Below are 17022 nucleotides of genomic sequence, written 5' to 3'. Positions count from 1 at the left end.
GGCCCTTTTCTGATGAAGGGTCTAGGCCCGAAACGTCAGCCTCTCTGCTCCTATGATGCTGCTTGGCCTGCTGTGTTCATCCAGCCTTGCACCCAGTCAAATTCATTACTGCTTTGGGAAACAAAGGAGGAAGATGTGCACAATTCTTTAGCTTTTCTAATAATTACCATAAAGATCCAGATTTTGGAACACTGACTTAAAATTCAAATTGACTTCAGTATATGCAGGATCGATTTCCTGTCCTGCCAACAACAAACAGGAGAAACAATCAATCAGTTTGTATACTGGTCACTGCCTCTACATCCATTAAATCCCTCAGAAAAAGACACTTCTAGACAAGCCCCAAAAGTTTATCAGTGATACACTGCTAGCAGAAGGACACAAGTTCAAAGTAAGTCCGCAAAATCTTCAAGTATTTGACTTTACAACAATTATTGCAGTCATCAAAAGGGTCTTGTATGTGATGTTATTTGCCTCCCACACCAAGACACTGCCCAGTATTTGTGATACATGTGTTCTATGAGACGATGTTGGGCTCAAATGTGCAATAAACCCAATTTCCCAGGGAAACCCAAAATGCAACACAATACTCTACAGCAATATGTGCAGAAAAGTTAACTAAGGGACAATATCAAGGATGTTTCTAACATTCCAAACTTGGCATACCAGCACGTAAATGGAGTCCAAGAAGTTTCGGCAATGTCTCAGCTTATAGACTCCAGTCAGACAGTACATGTGGTTAAACAAGAGTGACAGCAGTGCAAGTGCAAATATCATCTCTTTGAGTATCTTACTTATCTTACAGATGTACTCAGGGAACTAGCACAATGTGTTGCAGTCTGTATGTGATAAGCTAACTGTTTACAATGGGTCTGCTATCTCTTGCATTGGCATTATGCATCATCAATGTCAATATGCTCATCGGGTGGACACCTTAAACCTTTTATAGTACATTGTTGCTACATCAGGAACTTCTATTATTAGCTATAAGCATTTCTACATTACTAATTAACTACATTGACAATTACTAAAGATTCTTGAGAGCTGCACAGATATATCTGTTTCCCATGAAGGCTAATGTAGCACTGCTTCTCTCCATGCAAAGACTATTTACATCATCAGATTTGGCTCGAAGTAATGCAACTTCAACATTAATTCTTTCAGGACTAATGCTTCATTCAAGAGTATTCTATAAGGCAGAATGCTGTCAGAAACCCAACAATTAAGCTCAGAGACCCTGAGTTCTTGTGGTCCTCATAAGTTACCACTAAGTCTCCATTTAATTCATAATAATGCAAAGAATGGAGGTCAAGGGATGGTGCAGGGATATTGTAATAATCATTAGAGTCATAACATATTTATATCTAACTATAACAGACGTGGAATGCTTTCTGACCTTCATTTGATTTTAGGGAAGTAACACACCTCTCCCACTCCCTCCACATAAAGAAGTCAAGAGTATTTAGAAGAGGGAAGAATAATTATTTCAGTGCTGAGTTATATTGCACCTATCATGAGATCACGGAGGAACATGTGAACCATATCAAATCATTTTTGCCTTTTTTCACAATTAACTAGAAAAGATAACACTAATTTACTTTGTTTACATTACAATATCTTTCAAACATTTTAAAATAAATCGCTGTGGGATCCCTTCTACTTAAATCTGCAAGAATTTTAAAAAATGATGATAATAGATAACAGACAATAGAGATGAGCTGCTTAACAGAGATGCCATTTGAGTAGTCGATCAACTCTGCTCTACAATTACACAAAGGAGATTGCATTATTAGTACTCAGACAGTGTCACCCACTGGACTATCTAATATATTACACCTTCAAGCTGTGGGTGAAGTGATTTCCTGCATTGAGATACAGAAGATAATTTAATATCAAACATATTTGTCACTAACCTAAATAAAGTAAGCAATGACCAAACAATTGCTTGACCTTAACTGGCACACAAAATAATTTGATGCAGTCCACTAGGTTATCTTGTCTACACATTAAAATTATCCCTTCATGTAAATGCATTCAGCGAGCATTTAGAAAATCCTTCCTGTAGTTTATGCATTAATCAGGCCTCACTCAACAACATTTCACTCAATATGAATAGGTGCTGAAAGCACATCATGGAAATTGAAGTGGTGCAGTAGAAAAGCAGTGCATTGAATGAAATACTGTGTACCATTTAATAGATACTTTCATCAACTACTATATTTCACAATTCAATTTGCAGGAGCAATTTAGATTTGGAGCGAAGGTTTAATTCGCTTCTTTTGGATGAAACAAAAAAAGATTCAAACCAAAAGCCAAACCAGCTGTACTCACCATTCTCTGATCACTCACCCACAAAGTACAATGTATGCAGACGTGAGTAGACGTGATGTGATTCACTACACGTGCTGTCAAGCCTCATTTGGTTCTGTCAGAGTCTACTGCTCCCGTACTCTGTGCTCTGGAGACCACAATCCATTTATCCCCAACTCCTCAAAGTCCTCTCACTTTCCCCCTGCACTTTTGCGCCTTCCTCCTACATCTGCATCCGAAAAAGAGCTGTACTCAACTCAAGATGTCAAGTCTTTGTCATTTGGTAGGACAGAACTTCAGTATTGCCCAAATAGATGCATTTTTTCAATGGTTTTCACCTTGCAAATTTCCTGCCAATTTGCAAGAAATATCAAAGTAAAGGCAAACTAAGTTTACTGTATGAGAAGAGGGTGCTCATTGTTGGCAGGTGGACTGTGATTGATAGAGGTATTGTCATGGAAAATGCACAGGTTAATGATGACTGACAGTTAACCACCAAGTTATGTTTGAATCAACCAAAGCAGATCTCCTTTGTTTGGTGAAGGCAGTGCCTTGAGATATTAACCATGGAATGGATGTCACCTATATTGTTAAGTTTAAACAGGCTCCGTCTGTGGACATGTTCTTTCAGTGTGCAAAGAATAAGGCCCTTTGTATTAATATATGCAATGAACTAAGTGCAGAATTTGTTTTTGATTTTATAGCAGCGATCTATTAATGGGGATCACCACTTCTGTTACTACTACATAGTAGCAGTGTGAAACAGTTGGCTTCACCTGTTGTTCATACCTTCTAGATATCTTATCGTTCCTAATTAATCTGAGGTAGACTGGGCAATTTTCAGCACCAGTAGTAATGTGTTAAGCCTGTTCATGATTTTTCACAATATATGGTAAAAGTGATCTGATCAGGGAAGCCATTATCCTGTAGGATGATTATGAGGCACCCTATTTCGGCATCAAAGCTTGCACAGTGAGAAAGTGCCTTGGGTTCTATTTACGTGGTTGTCAATTACTTTGATATTTCTTGTAAATTGTCCTGATAAGCTGAAAAGCTCTGACAATATATGTCATTTTAAGCATTACTCAATGTTACCTGTTTCTCTCCTTGTGCTAGACAATTTGCATCTTTCTCCCCTCTTCAAATTCTGTTAGCATTTCTGATTTCAAGCAACTGCAGCATTTTTCTCTTAAAATTAACTTCTTTAATCACAAAAAATTGAGTTAATTTATTCAGTTGACTCTTTTTCTACTCCCCACCTCTCCTGTGCTTTCAAAACCCAACTCCTGTGTGCTCCCCTCTCAACATCCCTGAAATTTCATCTTGCTCCAGCATGTTTCCCATGTTCTCTCATATCAACTCCAAGTTCAGATCATTTATGAGGCTTATCTCTTGGTTCTTTGACTTCATTTTCACTTAGCAACTGATCTTCTGAACTCATGCCAGAAAATATTGTAAATAAATTGCTCTCCTCAGATGTATTCCTTTCACAAGCTCTTTAACTGCTCCCCTCTGCAAAATTTCATTCTTAATTTGATTTTGATTTGATTTAATACAAAATACTATTTCTTTTGTAATCTGAAGGCCAATACTGATCTTGTTCAAATCTTGAAAGTTGATTCTATCTCCCAAATCTGTGCCCATCTTTCTCTCAACTCCATGTTTGAATCTCTTAGATTTGTTGTTCACCTTGGTCATGGCACTGAAATATCTATAAATCTCAAAATATATACTTCTTGTACTGTGATTGCCTTTTTGCAGTCTTTTGGGGATACTGCAATGTTCACAAAATGTTTTATAGCCCTCTGTGTAGGAAGTTAAACAGTTGGAAAATCCTAACTAAATGGGAAATGAATCAAAGAACAAGTGAAAAACATAAGCAAATAAACATCTAGGCAACAGTGACCATAATACAATTTACAAGTTACAATAATGGTTCAGATTTTTCTCTAGGAAGGATGATGAAACTGTTAGCATTTGCCATTGGCACTTGGTAAAAGTGGCAGCAACTTCTGATATTTTAATGTGAAATCAAAAAGTTGGTGTCAGACATTTTCCATTCTTCATGTCATACAAAGTCATTCTGAACAATTTCTCTGTGTCTGAAAAATTAATTTTGCAGTTGTGGAATATCACATTTCTCTTCTTCATGATAAAAACTATATACTTTTAAACATACTTATAATATTTTCCCTTTAAATTTAATCCCATGTTTTAGTCCTGCAGGACATCAGCTGTTGTCTGGCTTGTGCAATCCTCACTCATTCACTATAGCTTGTCTGCCATCTCTCTGTGACATCTATCATCTAAATATGTCTAGGTTGGCACATCTTTCTGATGCCCTCCACTTTGCTATCTAAAAGGTAACACTGTAGTATTCAGCTCTGATCAGAATGGTTCAAAAATTACTATTTGTTTTTCTTGATGCCAAATTTTTTAAAGTGTATTTTGCTCCTAAAATTTCAAGCACATCTTCATTCATCTTATGGTTTGCATATGGAAATTTTTAGCAATTATCCTATCTTCCATATTCCAATTATTATTACATATTGTCCAAGTTTCCAAGGCATACCGAAAAATGGATAAAACATAACATCTTATAAGTTTCTCCTTATAATAAGCCTGAGTTTGCTTGTTGTCAACAAATCCTACATCCTCACAATGTTACTGCTGGCTATTTGAATCCTTCTTCTAACTACTGCATCAAAGTTTTAAGTTTAATTTTAAGTTATCCTTAATAGATTAACGTATCCGTTCATTCCAGTGTAGCACCATCCACTTCCCTTCAATTTATTCGAATGCTTTCTTTCTAATGAGCATTGTTTTTGTCTTATTTAAGTTAACATTCAATGCATATTGTAAACATTTAGATTTTACTTTTGATCCATAATATTTCGTAGGAGCTTTTCTGATATTGAAAGTAATATAATGTCATCAGCGTACCACATATTTGCTATGTTGTGGCAACAGGATGTGTCTCAACCAAGAATGCAAAATAAGGTTTGGCTATGAGACCAATCATCTATTATTCTGTTTAAACTCCCAAGCCCCAGTGAAATCGTTGCTTGATTGAGAGCTCTAGCTGTCTGATCCCTTGTCATTTGCACAAGATTTTACTTATACAGGATCAAAAGATATCAAATGCTTACCTTTTTTACCATTGATACTTTAAATATTCTGGATGATTGACATTTGTATTGCCTTGTCAGGGGCCAGGGTGAGGGAGCAGTGTGGCAGATAAGTTGAGGGAAAAGGTTGACAGGTAAGTGGGTGAAGAGGTAATGTGATTGTGTGTCTATGGAGTGAAGTTGGGTTGGGGTGCTGTTTTGAGGGTGTCATAGGGGAATGTGGTGGATTGGTAGGCTGTTGGGTTGGGCCAAAGGGTAACTGACAATAAACTGTGAGCCATAGAAACCAGTTTCATAGTTATACAGGAGTTAGAGCAGCTTTTAAACCCTTTACTACTTCCTGAATAGTGAGTTGGAGCCCTTGGAAGTCTTTGCATCTCATTGAGGCTTCTTCTTGGAGTGTTCCAGATGCCAGGTAATTGCCCATTAGAAGTTTAAACTTTCTGAACAATTCCTTCCCTGAAGGGTTCTCAAGGGCTACATGTGTATATTTTCTTTATTCATTCACAGGATGAGGGTGTCACTGGATAGGCAGCATTTATTGCCCATCCCTAGTGGCACAGGGGGCAGGTAAGAGTCAACCACATTGCTGTGGATCTGGAGCCACATGTAGGCAGGTAAGGATGGCACTTTCCTTCCCTTAAGGGCATCAGTGAACCAGATGCGTTTTTCCTGACAATGATTTCATGATCATCATTAGACTCTTAACTCCAGATTTTTTATTTTTAAATTGAATTCATATTCCACCATCTGCCGTGGTAGGATTTGAACCTGGCTCCCTGGATTAATGGTCTAGTGATAATATCACTAAACTACCACCTCGCACTATACAACAATTGACAATGATTACAGAGTCAGCCGGCTTTTTATTGACCTCAAATTTCCTCCATCTACCACGGGGGGATTTGAACCATGAAGCCAGTACATTAGCCCAGGATTGTGGATTACTATCCAATAGCATTACTGCTACACCACTGCCTCACCTTAATTTTGTGATTTCTTGTTTGCTAGTGACTGTGCAGTTGCTGTTCTGAGTTGGACAAGCAATGTACCATGTTCTTGTCCTTTAATTAACAACTTCACCTGTTCAATCAGCATAAAACAAACTCATATCCCAGTCTGCTGCACAAAAGCCCTGTCATGAGCCCAAGCTTTCAGTCCATTCCAAAACCTATTATGCTTCTTATAGTAACATGGCACAAAGTTCCAAAACAAATAGATTCTACAACAGAATTTGAAAATCAGTCTGCAAGCCAGAAGGACTAAGTCTACCTTCTAAAATTGGTAACTTTATGCACAATTGTAAGCAGCTAATCATAGCTTCAAAGAAGGGCAAGTGTCTCTTTTAGAAAGATAGACAATTACATGCAACGCAACTGAATTCTGGGTGGTCCAAAGTGGAGGATGGGAGAAAATTGTGGCTGTAAGAGTTGCTCATTTTTGAGGCTTTTTTTCAGTACTGGAGCTGATTTCCTTGATTTTTTGGAGCAGTGATTACTGTCTTATAAGCTGTTACATTGTTTTGGAACTTTGGACAAAGAAGATCAAAACAAAGTACTTTAAAACAAGGGGGAGAGCAGGTACCATGTGCAAGGTGACAAAAAAAGCAGTGTACCTGCACAGCTGTCTGACCAGGCAGTGAACTTTCACAGTTGACTGTTTCTGCTGGTTAGTTTCAAGTATCTCTGGACATTGGAGTTCCGTCTAAGAAAAACAAATAGACAGCGAAATTCACAGCTGACCTTGTGGAGGAACTCAGTATCACAAGCTCCTCACAGCAGGGGAACAGCTAAGTGGTTTATAAAATCTAATCTTACTCTGTTTGTAAATGTATAACAGTGAGTGGGGTGAATTATATATGTTTTGTTGAGATCTGTCTCTAGATTGAACTGTTTTTTAAAATATAAAACATAGATACCACTACCTAGAGCAGTATTTTTAGAGCAGCAAGACTGTGCCGCTGTCTGGGTGTGTAGACTGTTAAGGTGCAAAGATGGCTTTTAGTAGAGTGATGCACTGCTAATGTCAGATGTAGGAGATTCAGGAGAATTTCCATCTTACTGATGATTACTATAGGAAGTGTGTTTGGTTGTGAATCCTATCGATTAGTTAGTGGCAATGATGAATTTACAGAAGCCAATGGTGTGATGGATGGCAATTTCAGGAAGGTAGAAAACCGCAGATACAGTCGGGTAGAAAGGTTACGCCTAGGAAAGGTAGGCAGGTAGTGCAGGAGTCTCCTATGGTTAGCTCCATCTCAAATAAGTATACTGTTTTGGAAAAAGTAGGAGATGACGGACTCATAGGAAAATGTAGCACTGAGAGCCAAGTTTCTAAGATTGGCTGTACTGTAACAAAAGTACACAATGTTCCAAGAGATCGATTGTGAAAGGGGACTCTCTAGTCAGAGGCATGGACAGATGGTTCCGCGACCAGCAACGAGATACTAGAATAGTGTGTTGCCTCCCAAGTGCCAGGGTCAAAAAAATCTCAGAGAGGGTGCAGAATATTCTCAAAGTGGGGAAGGACCGGCAGGAGGTCTTTGTACACATTGGAATCAACAACATAGGAAGAGAAAGTGACAAGATTCTGAGGAAAGAATATAGGAAAATAAGCAGGAGGTTAAAAAGTAGATCCTTGGGAGTAATAATATCTGGATTACTCTTGGTTTAACACGCTAATGAGAGTAGGAAGAGGAGGATAGAGCAGATGAATGTGTGACTGAGGAGGTGGTGCAGGGGAGAAGGATTCACATTTTTGGATCATTGGGATCTCTTCTGGGATAGAAGTGACCTGCAATACAAGGATAGATTGCACCTGAATTGGAAGGGAACTAATATACTGGCAGGGAGATTTGTTAGAACCACCCAGGAGGAGTTAAATTAGTAAGGGTTGGGGGTCTGGGGGGAAGATGCTGGGGGGGAGGTGTTGTGGGTTTGGTACCCAGGGATTTAGTGAGAAAAGAGATCAGTCTGAGGCTGATGCAGTTAGGAAAAGGAACAAATCAAATAGTCTAGGCAGGCAGGAGCAAAGCAGAGCATGAAGTAGGACTGATAAATTAAACTGCATTTATTTCAATACAAGAGGCCTGACAAGTAAGACAGATGAACTCATGGCATGGTTGGGAACATGGGACTAGGGTATCATAGCTATTACAGAGACGTGGCTCAGGAATAGACAGGATTGGCAACTTAATTTTCCAGGGTATAGAGGCTATAGGAAGGAGGATGATAGGAAGATGTGTGGCATTTTTAATTAGAGATAACATTACGGCTGTACTTAGGGAGGATATTCCAGGGAGTATGTCCAGTGAAGTTATTTGGGTGGAACGGAGAAACAAGAAAGAAATGATCGGGATTGTACTATAGATCCTCCAATACTCAACAGGAAATTGAGAAGCAAATTTGTAAGGAGATCTCAGTTATGTCTGAGAATAATAGGGTAGTAATGGTAGGGGATTTTAACTTTCCAAACATAGATTGGGACTGCCATAGTGTTAAGGGGTCAGATGGAGCGGAATTTGTATACAAGAAAATTTTCTTATTCACTATGTGGATGTGCCTGCTAAAGAAGGAACAAAACTTGACCTTCTTTTGGGAAAAAAGGCAGGGCAGGTGACTGATGCGTCAGTAAGGCACCACTTTTGGAGCAAGTGTTCATTATTGTATTAGGTTTAAAATAGTGATGGAAAAGGAAGGCCTGATCTAAAAGTCAGAGTTCTAAATCGGAGTAAGGCTAATTTTGACGGTGAGAACTTTCAAAAGTTGATTGGGGGTGGATATTCGCAGGTAAAAGGATGGCTGGAAAGTGGGAAGTCTTCAAAAATGAGATAATGTGAATCCAGGGACATTAAGGTGAAGGGCAAGGCTGGTATATGTAGGGAATGCTGGGTGACTAGAGAAATTGAGGTTCTGGTCAAGAAAAAGAAGGAAACATATGTCAGGTACACAGCAGAGATCAAGTGAATCCCTAAACGAGTATAAGGGCAGTAGGAGTTTACTTAAGAGGGAGACCAGGAGGGCAAAAAGGGAGAAATGAGATAGTTTTCGCAAATAGGGTTAAGGAGAATCCGAAGGGTTTCTACAGATACATTAAGGACAAAAAAGTGACTACAGAGAGAATAGGGCCCTTTAAAGATCAATAAGATTGTCTATGTGTGGAACCACAGGAAATGGGTGAGATACTAAACAAATATTTTACATCAGTGTTTACTGTGCAGAAGGATATGGAAGCTAGAGAACTTTGGGAAATAAGTAGCGATATCTTGAAAAGTGTCCATATTACAGAGGAGGATGTGTTGGACATCTTAAAACACATAAAGGTGGATAAATCCCCAGGATCTGATCAGGTGTAGCCCCAGAACAATGTGGGAAGCTAGGGAAGTGATTGCTGGGCCCCTTGCTGAGATATTTGTATCATCAATAGATGAGATGCTGGAAGACTGGAGGTGGCTAATGTGGTGCCAATATTTTGGAAATGTCGTAAGGAAAAGTTAGGGAACTATAGACCAATGAGCCTGAAGTCAGTGGTGGGCAACTTGTTGGATGGGATTCTGAGGGACAGGATTTACATGTATTTGGAAAGGCAAGGATTGATTAGGGATAATCAATGTGGCTTTGTGTGTGGAAAATTGTGTCTCACTAACTTTATTGAATTTTTTGAAGAAGCGATGAAGAGGATTGATGAAGACAGAGTGGTGGCGTTGTATATATGGCCTTCGGTAAGGTGTTCACCAAGATTCCACATCGTAAACTGGTTAACAAGTTTAGATCACAAGGAATACAGGGAAAACTAGCCACTTGGATACAGAACTGGTTAGGAGGTGGAGAGAGAGGGTGGTGATAGAGGGTTGCTTTTCAGACTGGAGACCTGTAACCAAGTGTGCCACAAGGATTGGTGCTGAATCCACTGCTTTTCATCATTTATATAAATGATTTGGATGTGAATATGGAAGATATGGTTAGTAAATTTGTAGAAGACACCAAAATTGATGGTGTAGCGTACAGCGAAGAAGGTCACCTCCGAGTGCAACGGGGCCTTAATCAGACGGGCTGATTGGCCGAGGAGTGGCAGATTGAGTTTAACCTAGATAAATGTGAGATGCTACATTTTGGTACAGCAAATCAGGGCAGGACCTATACACTTAAAGGTAAGGTCCTGGGGAGTGTAGCTGAACAAAGAGATCTTGGAGTGCAGGATCATATTTCCTTGAAAGAGGGGTCGCAGTTAGACATGGTAGTGAAGAAGGCATTTGGTACACTTGCCTTTATTGGTTGGTGCATTAAGTATATGATTTACGACATCATATTGAGGCTGTAGAGGACATTGATTAGGCCACTTTTGGAATACTGCATTCAATCCTTGCTATAGGAAGGATGTTGTGAAACTTGAAATGGTTCAGAAAAGATTTACAATGATGTTGCCAGGGTTGGAGGGTTTGAGCTGTAGGGAGAGGTTGAATAGGTTGGAGCTATTTTCCCTGGAGCATTGCAAGCTGGATGGTGACCTTATAGAGGTTTGTAAAATCATGAGGTGCATGGATAGGATGAATAACCAAAGTCTTTTCCCCAGGGTAGGGAAGTCCAAAACTATAGGGCATGGGTTTAAGATGACAGGGGAAAGATTCGAAAGGGACCTATGGAGCAACTTTTTCATACAGAGGGTGGTGCATGTATGGAATGAGCTGCCAGAGGAAGTGGTGGAGACTGGTACAATTACAATATTTAAAAGGCCTCTAAGATGTGTATATGAATAGGAAGCGTTTAGAGAGATATGGGCCACATGCTTGGAAATGGGCCTAGGTTATTTTAGGATATCTGGTCGGCTTGGATGAGTTGGATCCAATGGTCTGTTCCCGTGCTGTACAACTCTATGACTCTATGACAACTGTAGCAATGTCTAAAGGACTTCATTTTCAGGCAATTGAATGAGCTGGAAATATTGAGCCATACTGCTGGCTTCACAGCGCTGATAAACTAGTGACTGCGTGGATTAAATGCTTGCGCAATCTCAGCTCAATGCTGTTGGAAATGTTTAGAACTTGCATTGATAAACTTATTGTTGCTGTTACATCCTGAGTTCTCAATGCTGTGAGATTACTGCTGGAGAGGAATGTCACTCATGAAACTGAAACTCAAGCTTGTACAAATTAAGTTATAAGCAAATTTCAGCAATGTAGAATTTGAAGTATAACTGACCAGTTACTCCATAATACAAATCAGGCTTGAGTTAATATCATTAATGGAGTGACAAAGATCAACACATCTCATTCTCAACAGTTGGTGCATTATTGGAACCAAATGCAAACTGCCTTTCTCTGGGTAAGACAGAGACGAACAGCTCACTCCATGGGTTTCATCAAGTCTGTTTCTTTTGGCCAGCAATTGATCAGATAAATAATGGACAATGTTGACAGGCAGGCTGCCAGAAACTAATCAGGGATTTGTAATATGAATGCTTGTGGCATTTGATTTGGATGGCAGAGATGTTAGAATATCGGGTCTTTACGTGAAGCCATGTTGCACATCATAAAAAGGATTGCTTTACAATGTTATGGAAAAAAATAATCTTCCTGGCAATAGTGCAATAATTCTATTTCTTCTCATTGATTATTAAAAATGAACTGTAAATTCAATCTTTGTACTGAGGATGCTATTTACCATTGCCCAGAGAAGGAAGTAAATTAAATGCAAATCAGTCTCCATAAAGTGATGGAAACATTTGAAGTATAATTTGAGTAGCACTCTTCTTCTCTGTAACTGCAATTTATAGAAAGTATCAAGTATTACACTTATGAAACATACTTTTTTCTGCTGGTTTGTGTATCTGGGACAAGTCAAACATCTTCTGCTCACAAATATTAAAAACTAAGGAAATCCTGGTTTAAAATGCATATCTTCTCATGGACTTGGCCAAACATTTGACTAGCAATTTCTTCTTGTTTTTTAACGATTTCAAGTTCCTTTTCGAACAGCTCTTCTCAGTTCACAAGCAAAATGAAATAAAGTTGAGATTAGATTTTATTTTTCTGTTAAATAGTTTCTGACAATACTGATAATTTTGAAAATCTGATAAAGTTTCTGTTGGACAGTTTGACGTCCTGCAATTTATTTTATTTCTTCTCGGCTTTTGTTCTCTAATGTAATGTAAAACAAATGATGTTGGTGTAGTTTCAGGAAAGGGCAGAAAGTATAAAGATCATCCCATAGCCATTGATCTATGTCATTGAGTCCATTCGTAGAAATTTATTGTGATGGCTGTGGTTGCATTAGCTTCTGGAGATTTACTGAAAAGTTCCCTTGTCATTTAATGAGACCGCTGCATAAATTTAAATCATGGAATTGGGAAATACATTTCCTCATCTGCTATTTACCGGAGGTTTAGGAGCAAATGGTAAAGGTAATAAGCAAAGGCATCACAGATGTTTGTTTCCAACATTCTGCTTCTGACTCAAATGGGTTGAAAGCATTAGAGCTTCTTACTTGGGCCTCTGTGCTTGTCAATATCTCAGAATGTTGCAATTTCTTGAGCTCTTAACTGAGACATTTCATCTGCTGCTGTTTGAGAACACCCAAACCATTGCATTGAGGAATGCAGCGTTATCTGCTGCAGTTAAAGTGATCACTGTCTTGTTTATATTTTTGGTGCTGGCTCTGTCCTTGCATCCCTCCATGACTCTTGTCAAGTTGATCAGGAAAGAAGTCATTAATGCCTAACATTCAGTAAATGGTCAAGTCGGAAGGCGGTTTAATACTATTTTAATGAATATGCAAGGGAAAAGAGAAAATGTTGTCAACATCTTTAGACTGTCAGAGTAACCAAAGGCTCAGGGAATGACTCTTGAACCATTTATACAGTCATACAGAACTACAGCGTAGATAAAGGCTCTTTGACCCATTGAGTCTGCACAAATTAACAACAACCATTCTGTCATTCTAGTGTCTTTTATGCTGCTCATTAAAACTTACTACTTGCTACGTGGAAAGCTGTCATAAAATTTCAGTCATGCAGCAATCTGCTGTGCAAATCTATTCATTTTTAAAGATGCACCATAGAAAGCATTCTATCCGGATGCATCATAGCTTGGTATGGCAACTGCTCTGCCCAGGGCTGTAAGAAACTATAGAGAGTTGTGAACACAGCCCAGTCCATCATGCAAGCCAACCTTCCATCCATTGACTCCATCTATATTTCTCACTGCATTGAGAAGGCAGTCAACATCGTCAAAGACACCGCTCACCCCAGTTATAATCTCTTCCAACCTCTTCCATCAGGCAGAAGATACAAAAGCTTAAACTCATGTACCAACAGATTCAAGAACACCTTTTCTCCACTGTTATTGGCTACTGAATGGACCTCTCAAGTTTAAAATTTAATATTAATCACCCTCTTTGTGCACCTTCTCTGCAGCCTTAACATTGTACACATCATTTTGTTTTATTACCTTCCTGCACTTTGATCTGCCTGTACTGCACACAAAACAAAACTTTTCACTGTACCTAGTGACAATAGTAAATCAAATCAATGCTTTGTCAGAATTAGGTTGACAAATTCAACCTAATTTGAATTTGGTGATCAAAGATATCTCCTAATAACCTCAACAAACAGAAGGAGGCCCGTGGGAACTGCAAGATGCATGGTAGAGCATTAATGGTCTGAAGCCTCGCTCTAGGTGCATAAGCAAAGCTGTCAGAGCCCTACGCTAAAGTAAGTGTCCAGAGTTGTTGTGGCTTTCTGTGTACTCTGTGGTGTTGTTGCACAGAAAGACTATAATGGTGAAGAATGGATCAGGCCATCCCTCACTATATCAGCGCAAATGTATACTGGAGGAAGAGAAGTTAAAACCAGAAATCCATCAACTTGCAGAAAGAGAAAAGAGAGAGAAATCTAGTTTGAATCACAACTGAAGTCAAGAAGGCAAATAAAATTCACTCTCTCATGGTCTCCAGCACTGCCTGAACAAGAAATGTTTTCCCAAAGGTAGCAATATTTTGCGTCAACAATACAAATTACCTATTCTCATGTTTCACTAGTTTATTCTCCTTCACAATTTACTAATAGCAGTAAAGTGGTAATGAGTTAGTGAGATATATTATTTGTTTCAGAGGTTACCTATGATTTTCTTTCACAAAATTAATAATATCGAGAGGCTATGATAGCTAAAGATTAAAGAGTCATGTCCCGAACATTTTTTTTTCAGGCCCACATTATGAACAGTGCCTTTACTTATACAAAAAGCAAAATACTGCAGACACTGGAAATCTGAAATAGCTCAATAGGCCAGGCATCCTCTCTGGGGAGAATTAATGTTTCAGATTGAAGACCTTTCCATCATCTTATCTTTACTTCATTAAACAGGTCATTAAGCCTCTTTTCTGGGGTGTGTGGCATTGAGATTGCACTGACAGCCTGCTTTGTCTTCCACCATAACGTCTGCTGCTGCTTCTTGTGCAGTTTCATGCTTTCAGACAGACTCCATGATTTTGCCCATTCTAGCCTTCAGTTCAGGAAGTAGAATATCCAAGCATGTCTCAGAAAATCTCTGGGAAATTGGCTGCTGCTAAACCCAGAGAACCTGCTTTTCCCCCAATAATTTGCGCAATCTTTCATATTCTGCAGTCCTTGAACTGACAAAAGGTGTGCACCTCTCTAATCAACTGCACCATGTTGATCTCTGCAACACAAGAACCCATGGGTGCGTTGCTGCAAACCCAGTCCCCAGTTATAAGAGGCAGAGCAAGCTTGTAGTTGACACAATAATGGTTTGAAGCCTCTTTCAGATGACAACCTTACAATCATGACGTGGAGGTGCCGGTGTTGGACTGGGGTGGGTAAGGTCAGAAATCACATGACACCAGGTTATAGTCCAACAGGTTGATTTAAAAACACGAGATTTCGGAGCCTCACTCCTCCTTCAGACGTTAGTGAGGTGGTATCAGACACAGAATTTATAAGTAAAAGATCAAAGGGTCACACCACTGGTGAGGATGTATTAAACACACCTAAGATGCTGTTAAATCTTTAATCAGTTAGAAGGTTCTAATTGATTAATATGCAAATGTAAAATGCCGAATTCCTTTCAAGTCACTGTCCTGAGAAAACTAAAGGTTATAATAGTGTAAAGAAGAGGTGACATTTTAGGTCAGCCAATGCATGATAGGTGTGAGGCCTTATATTGAATATGTTTGTGTTTTAGTTTGGTGTCAGACTGCTTTTATTTCTAAAGTAGGAGTCTATAAAATACCACATTGACTGTCTATAAATTGTGTGCTTTTTGAACAAAATGGAATGTATCTGCAAATACAAATTCACGCATAGATTAACGTGCATGTGTGTGCGCGTGCATGCACGCTCGGGGGAGAGAGAGGGTGTGAGTGTGTGTGGGAGAGAGAGGGGGTGTGAGGGTGCGTGCGTACGGTGGAGAGAGAGGGGGTATGAGGTTGCGCGCACGCGGGGGTGAGAGGGGTTGTGAGGGTGTGCACGCGCACGTGTGTTGGGGGAGAGGGAGGGGGTGTGAGGGCACGTGCGCGTGGGGGAGAGGGACAGGGGAGTGAGCGCGCATGTGCGTGAGAGGGAGGGGGAGTGAGCGTGCACACGTGTGAGGGGGAGTGAGCGCGCGCGCGAGTGGGAAGAAAGAGGGAGTAAGTGAGTGTGTGAGGAGGGAGTGACTTGAAAGGAATTCAGGGTTTTACGTTTATATATTAATCAATTAAAACCTTCTAACTAATTAAAAGTTTAACAGCATCTTAGGGTTGTTTAATACAACCTCATCAGTGGTGTGACCCTTTGATCTATTATTTATAAATTCTGTGTCAGGGAGCAAGGCTGAGAAAGCTTGTGTTTTCAAACAAACATGTTGGACTATAACCTGATGTTGTGTGATTTCTTCCTAATCCTACAATCAGAGGAATGTCCTAGCCCCAGATACCTTTATTAAGGACCTAAGGTTTATTACATTATATTACAGTTACTAAGAGATTACAGTTTCCAACACTGATTATAAATTATTACAGGTAATAGTAGTTCACAAAGGCCTAAAATCTTAATGAAACATCTCTAGGTTTGCTTTAGTGGTGGTGTTAATCTGTTTAGTTAATTGGTTAAAGTGTTAATGAAGATAACAAACAGAGGGTGTTCTGACAAAGGTATCAGGTACTCTTTGGCTATTATCACCAGCTTCTCTATTTGAATAAATTAGTCATAATGCCTCAGTTCAATTAATTCCAACTATTATTTGCTACATCCTTACTGGATTTTTTTTTGAATGAAATGTAAATTTAATAATGAGTTCTACTGAATGTGATTTTGGCCATGAAGGAATTTGGTTGATATAGCTCAAAATTATTTCACATGGAACCATGAAAGACTTTCATCCTGTCAAATCTCAGAAATGAAATCTGAATTGTTAATTTATTTTCCCACTTGCCACCCTCCCCTCTTCTTATTAAGTGCTTTCACTGTATTATAGAAGAATCCAGACAGCATCACTAGGATAACAAGGTGTAGAGCTGGATGAACACAGCAGGCCAAGCAGCATCAGAGGAGCAGGAAGGCTGACGTTTTGGGCCTAGACCCTTCTTCAGAA

This window comes from Rhincodon typus, chromosome 1 (genome assembly GCF_021869965.1).
Source record: "Rhincodon typus isolate 14 chromosome 1, sRhiTyp1.1, whole genome shotgun sequence".
Lineage (NCBI taxonomy): Eukaryota > Metazoa > Chordata > Chondrichthyes > Orectolobiformes > Rhincodontidae > Rhincodon > Rhincodon typus.
Note: the sequence above shows the minus strand (reverse complement) of the source record.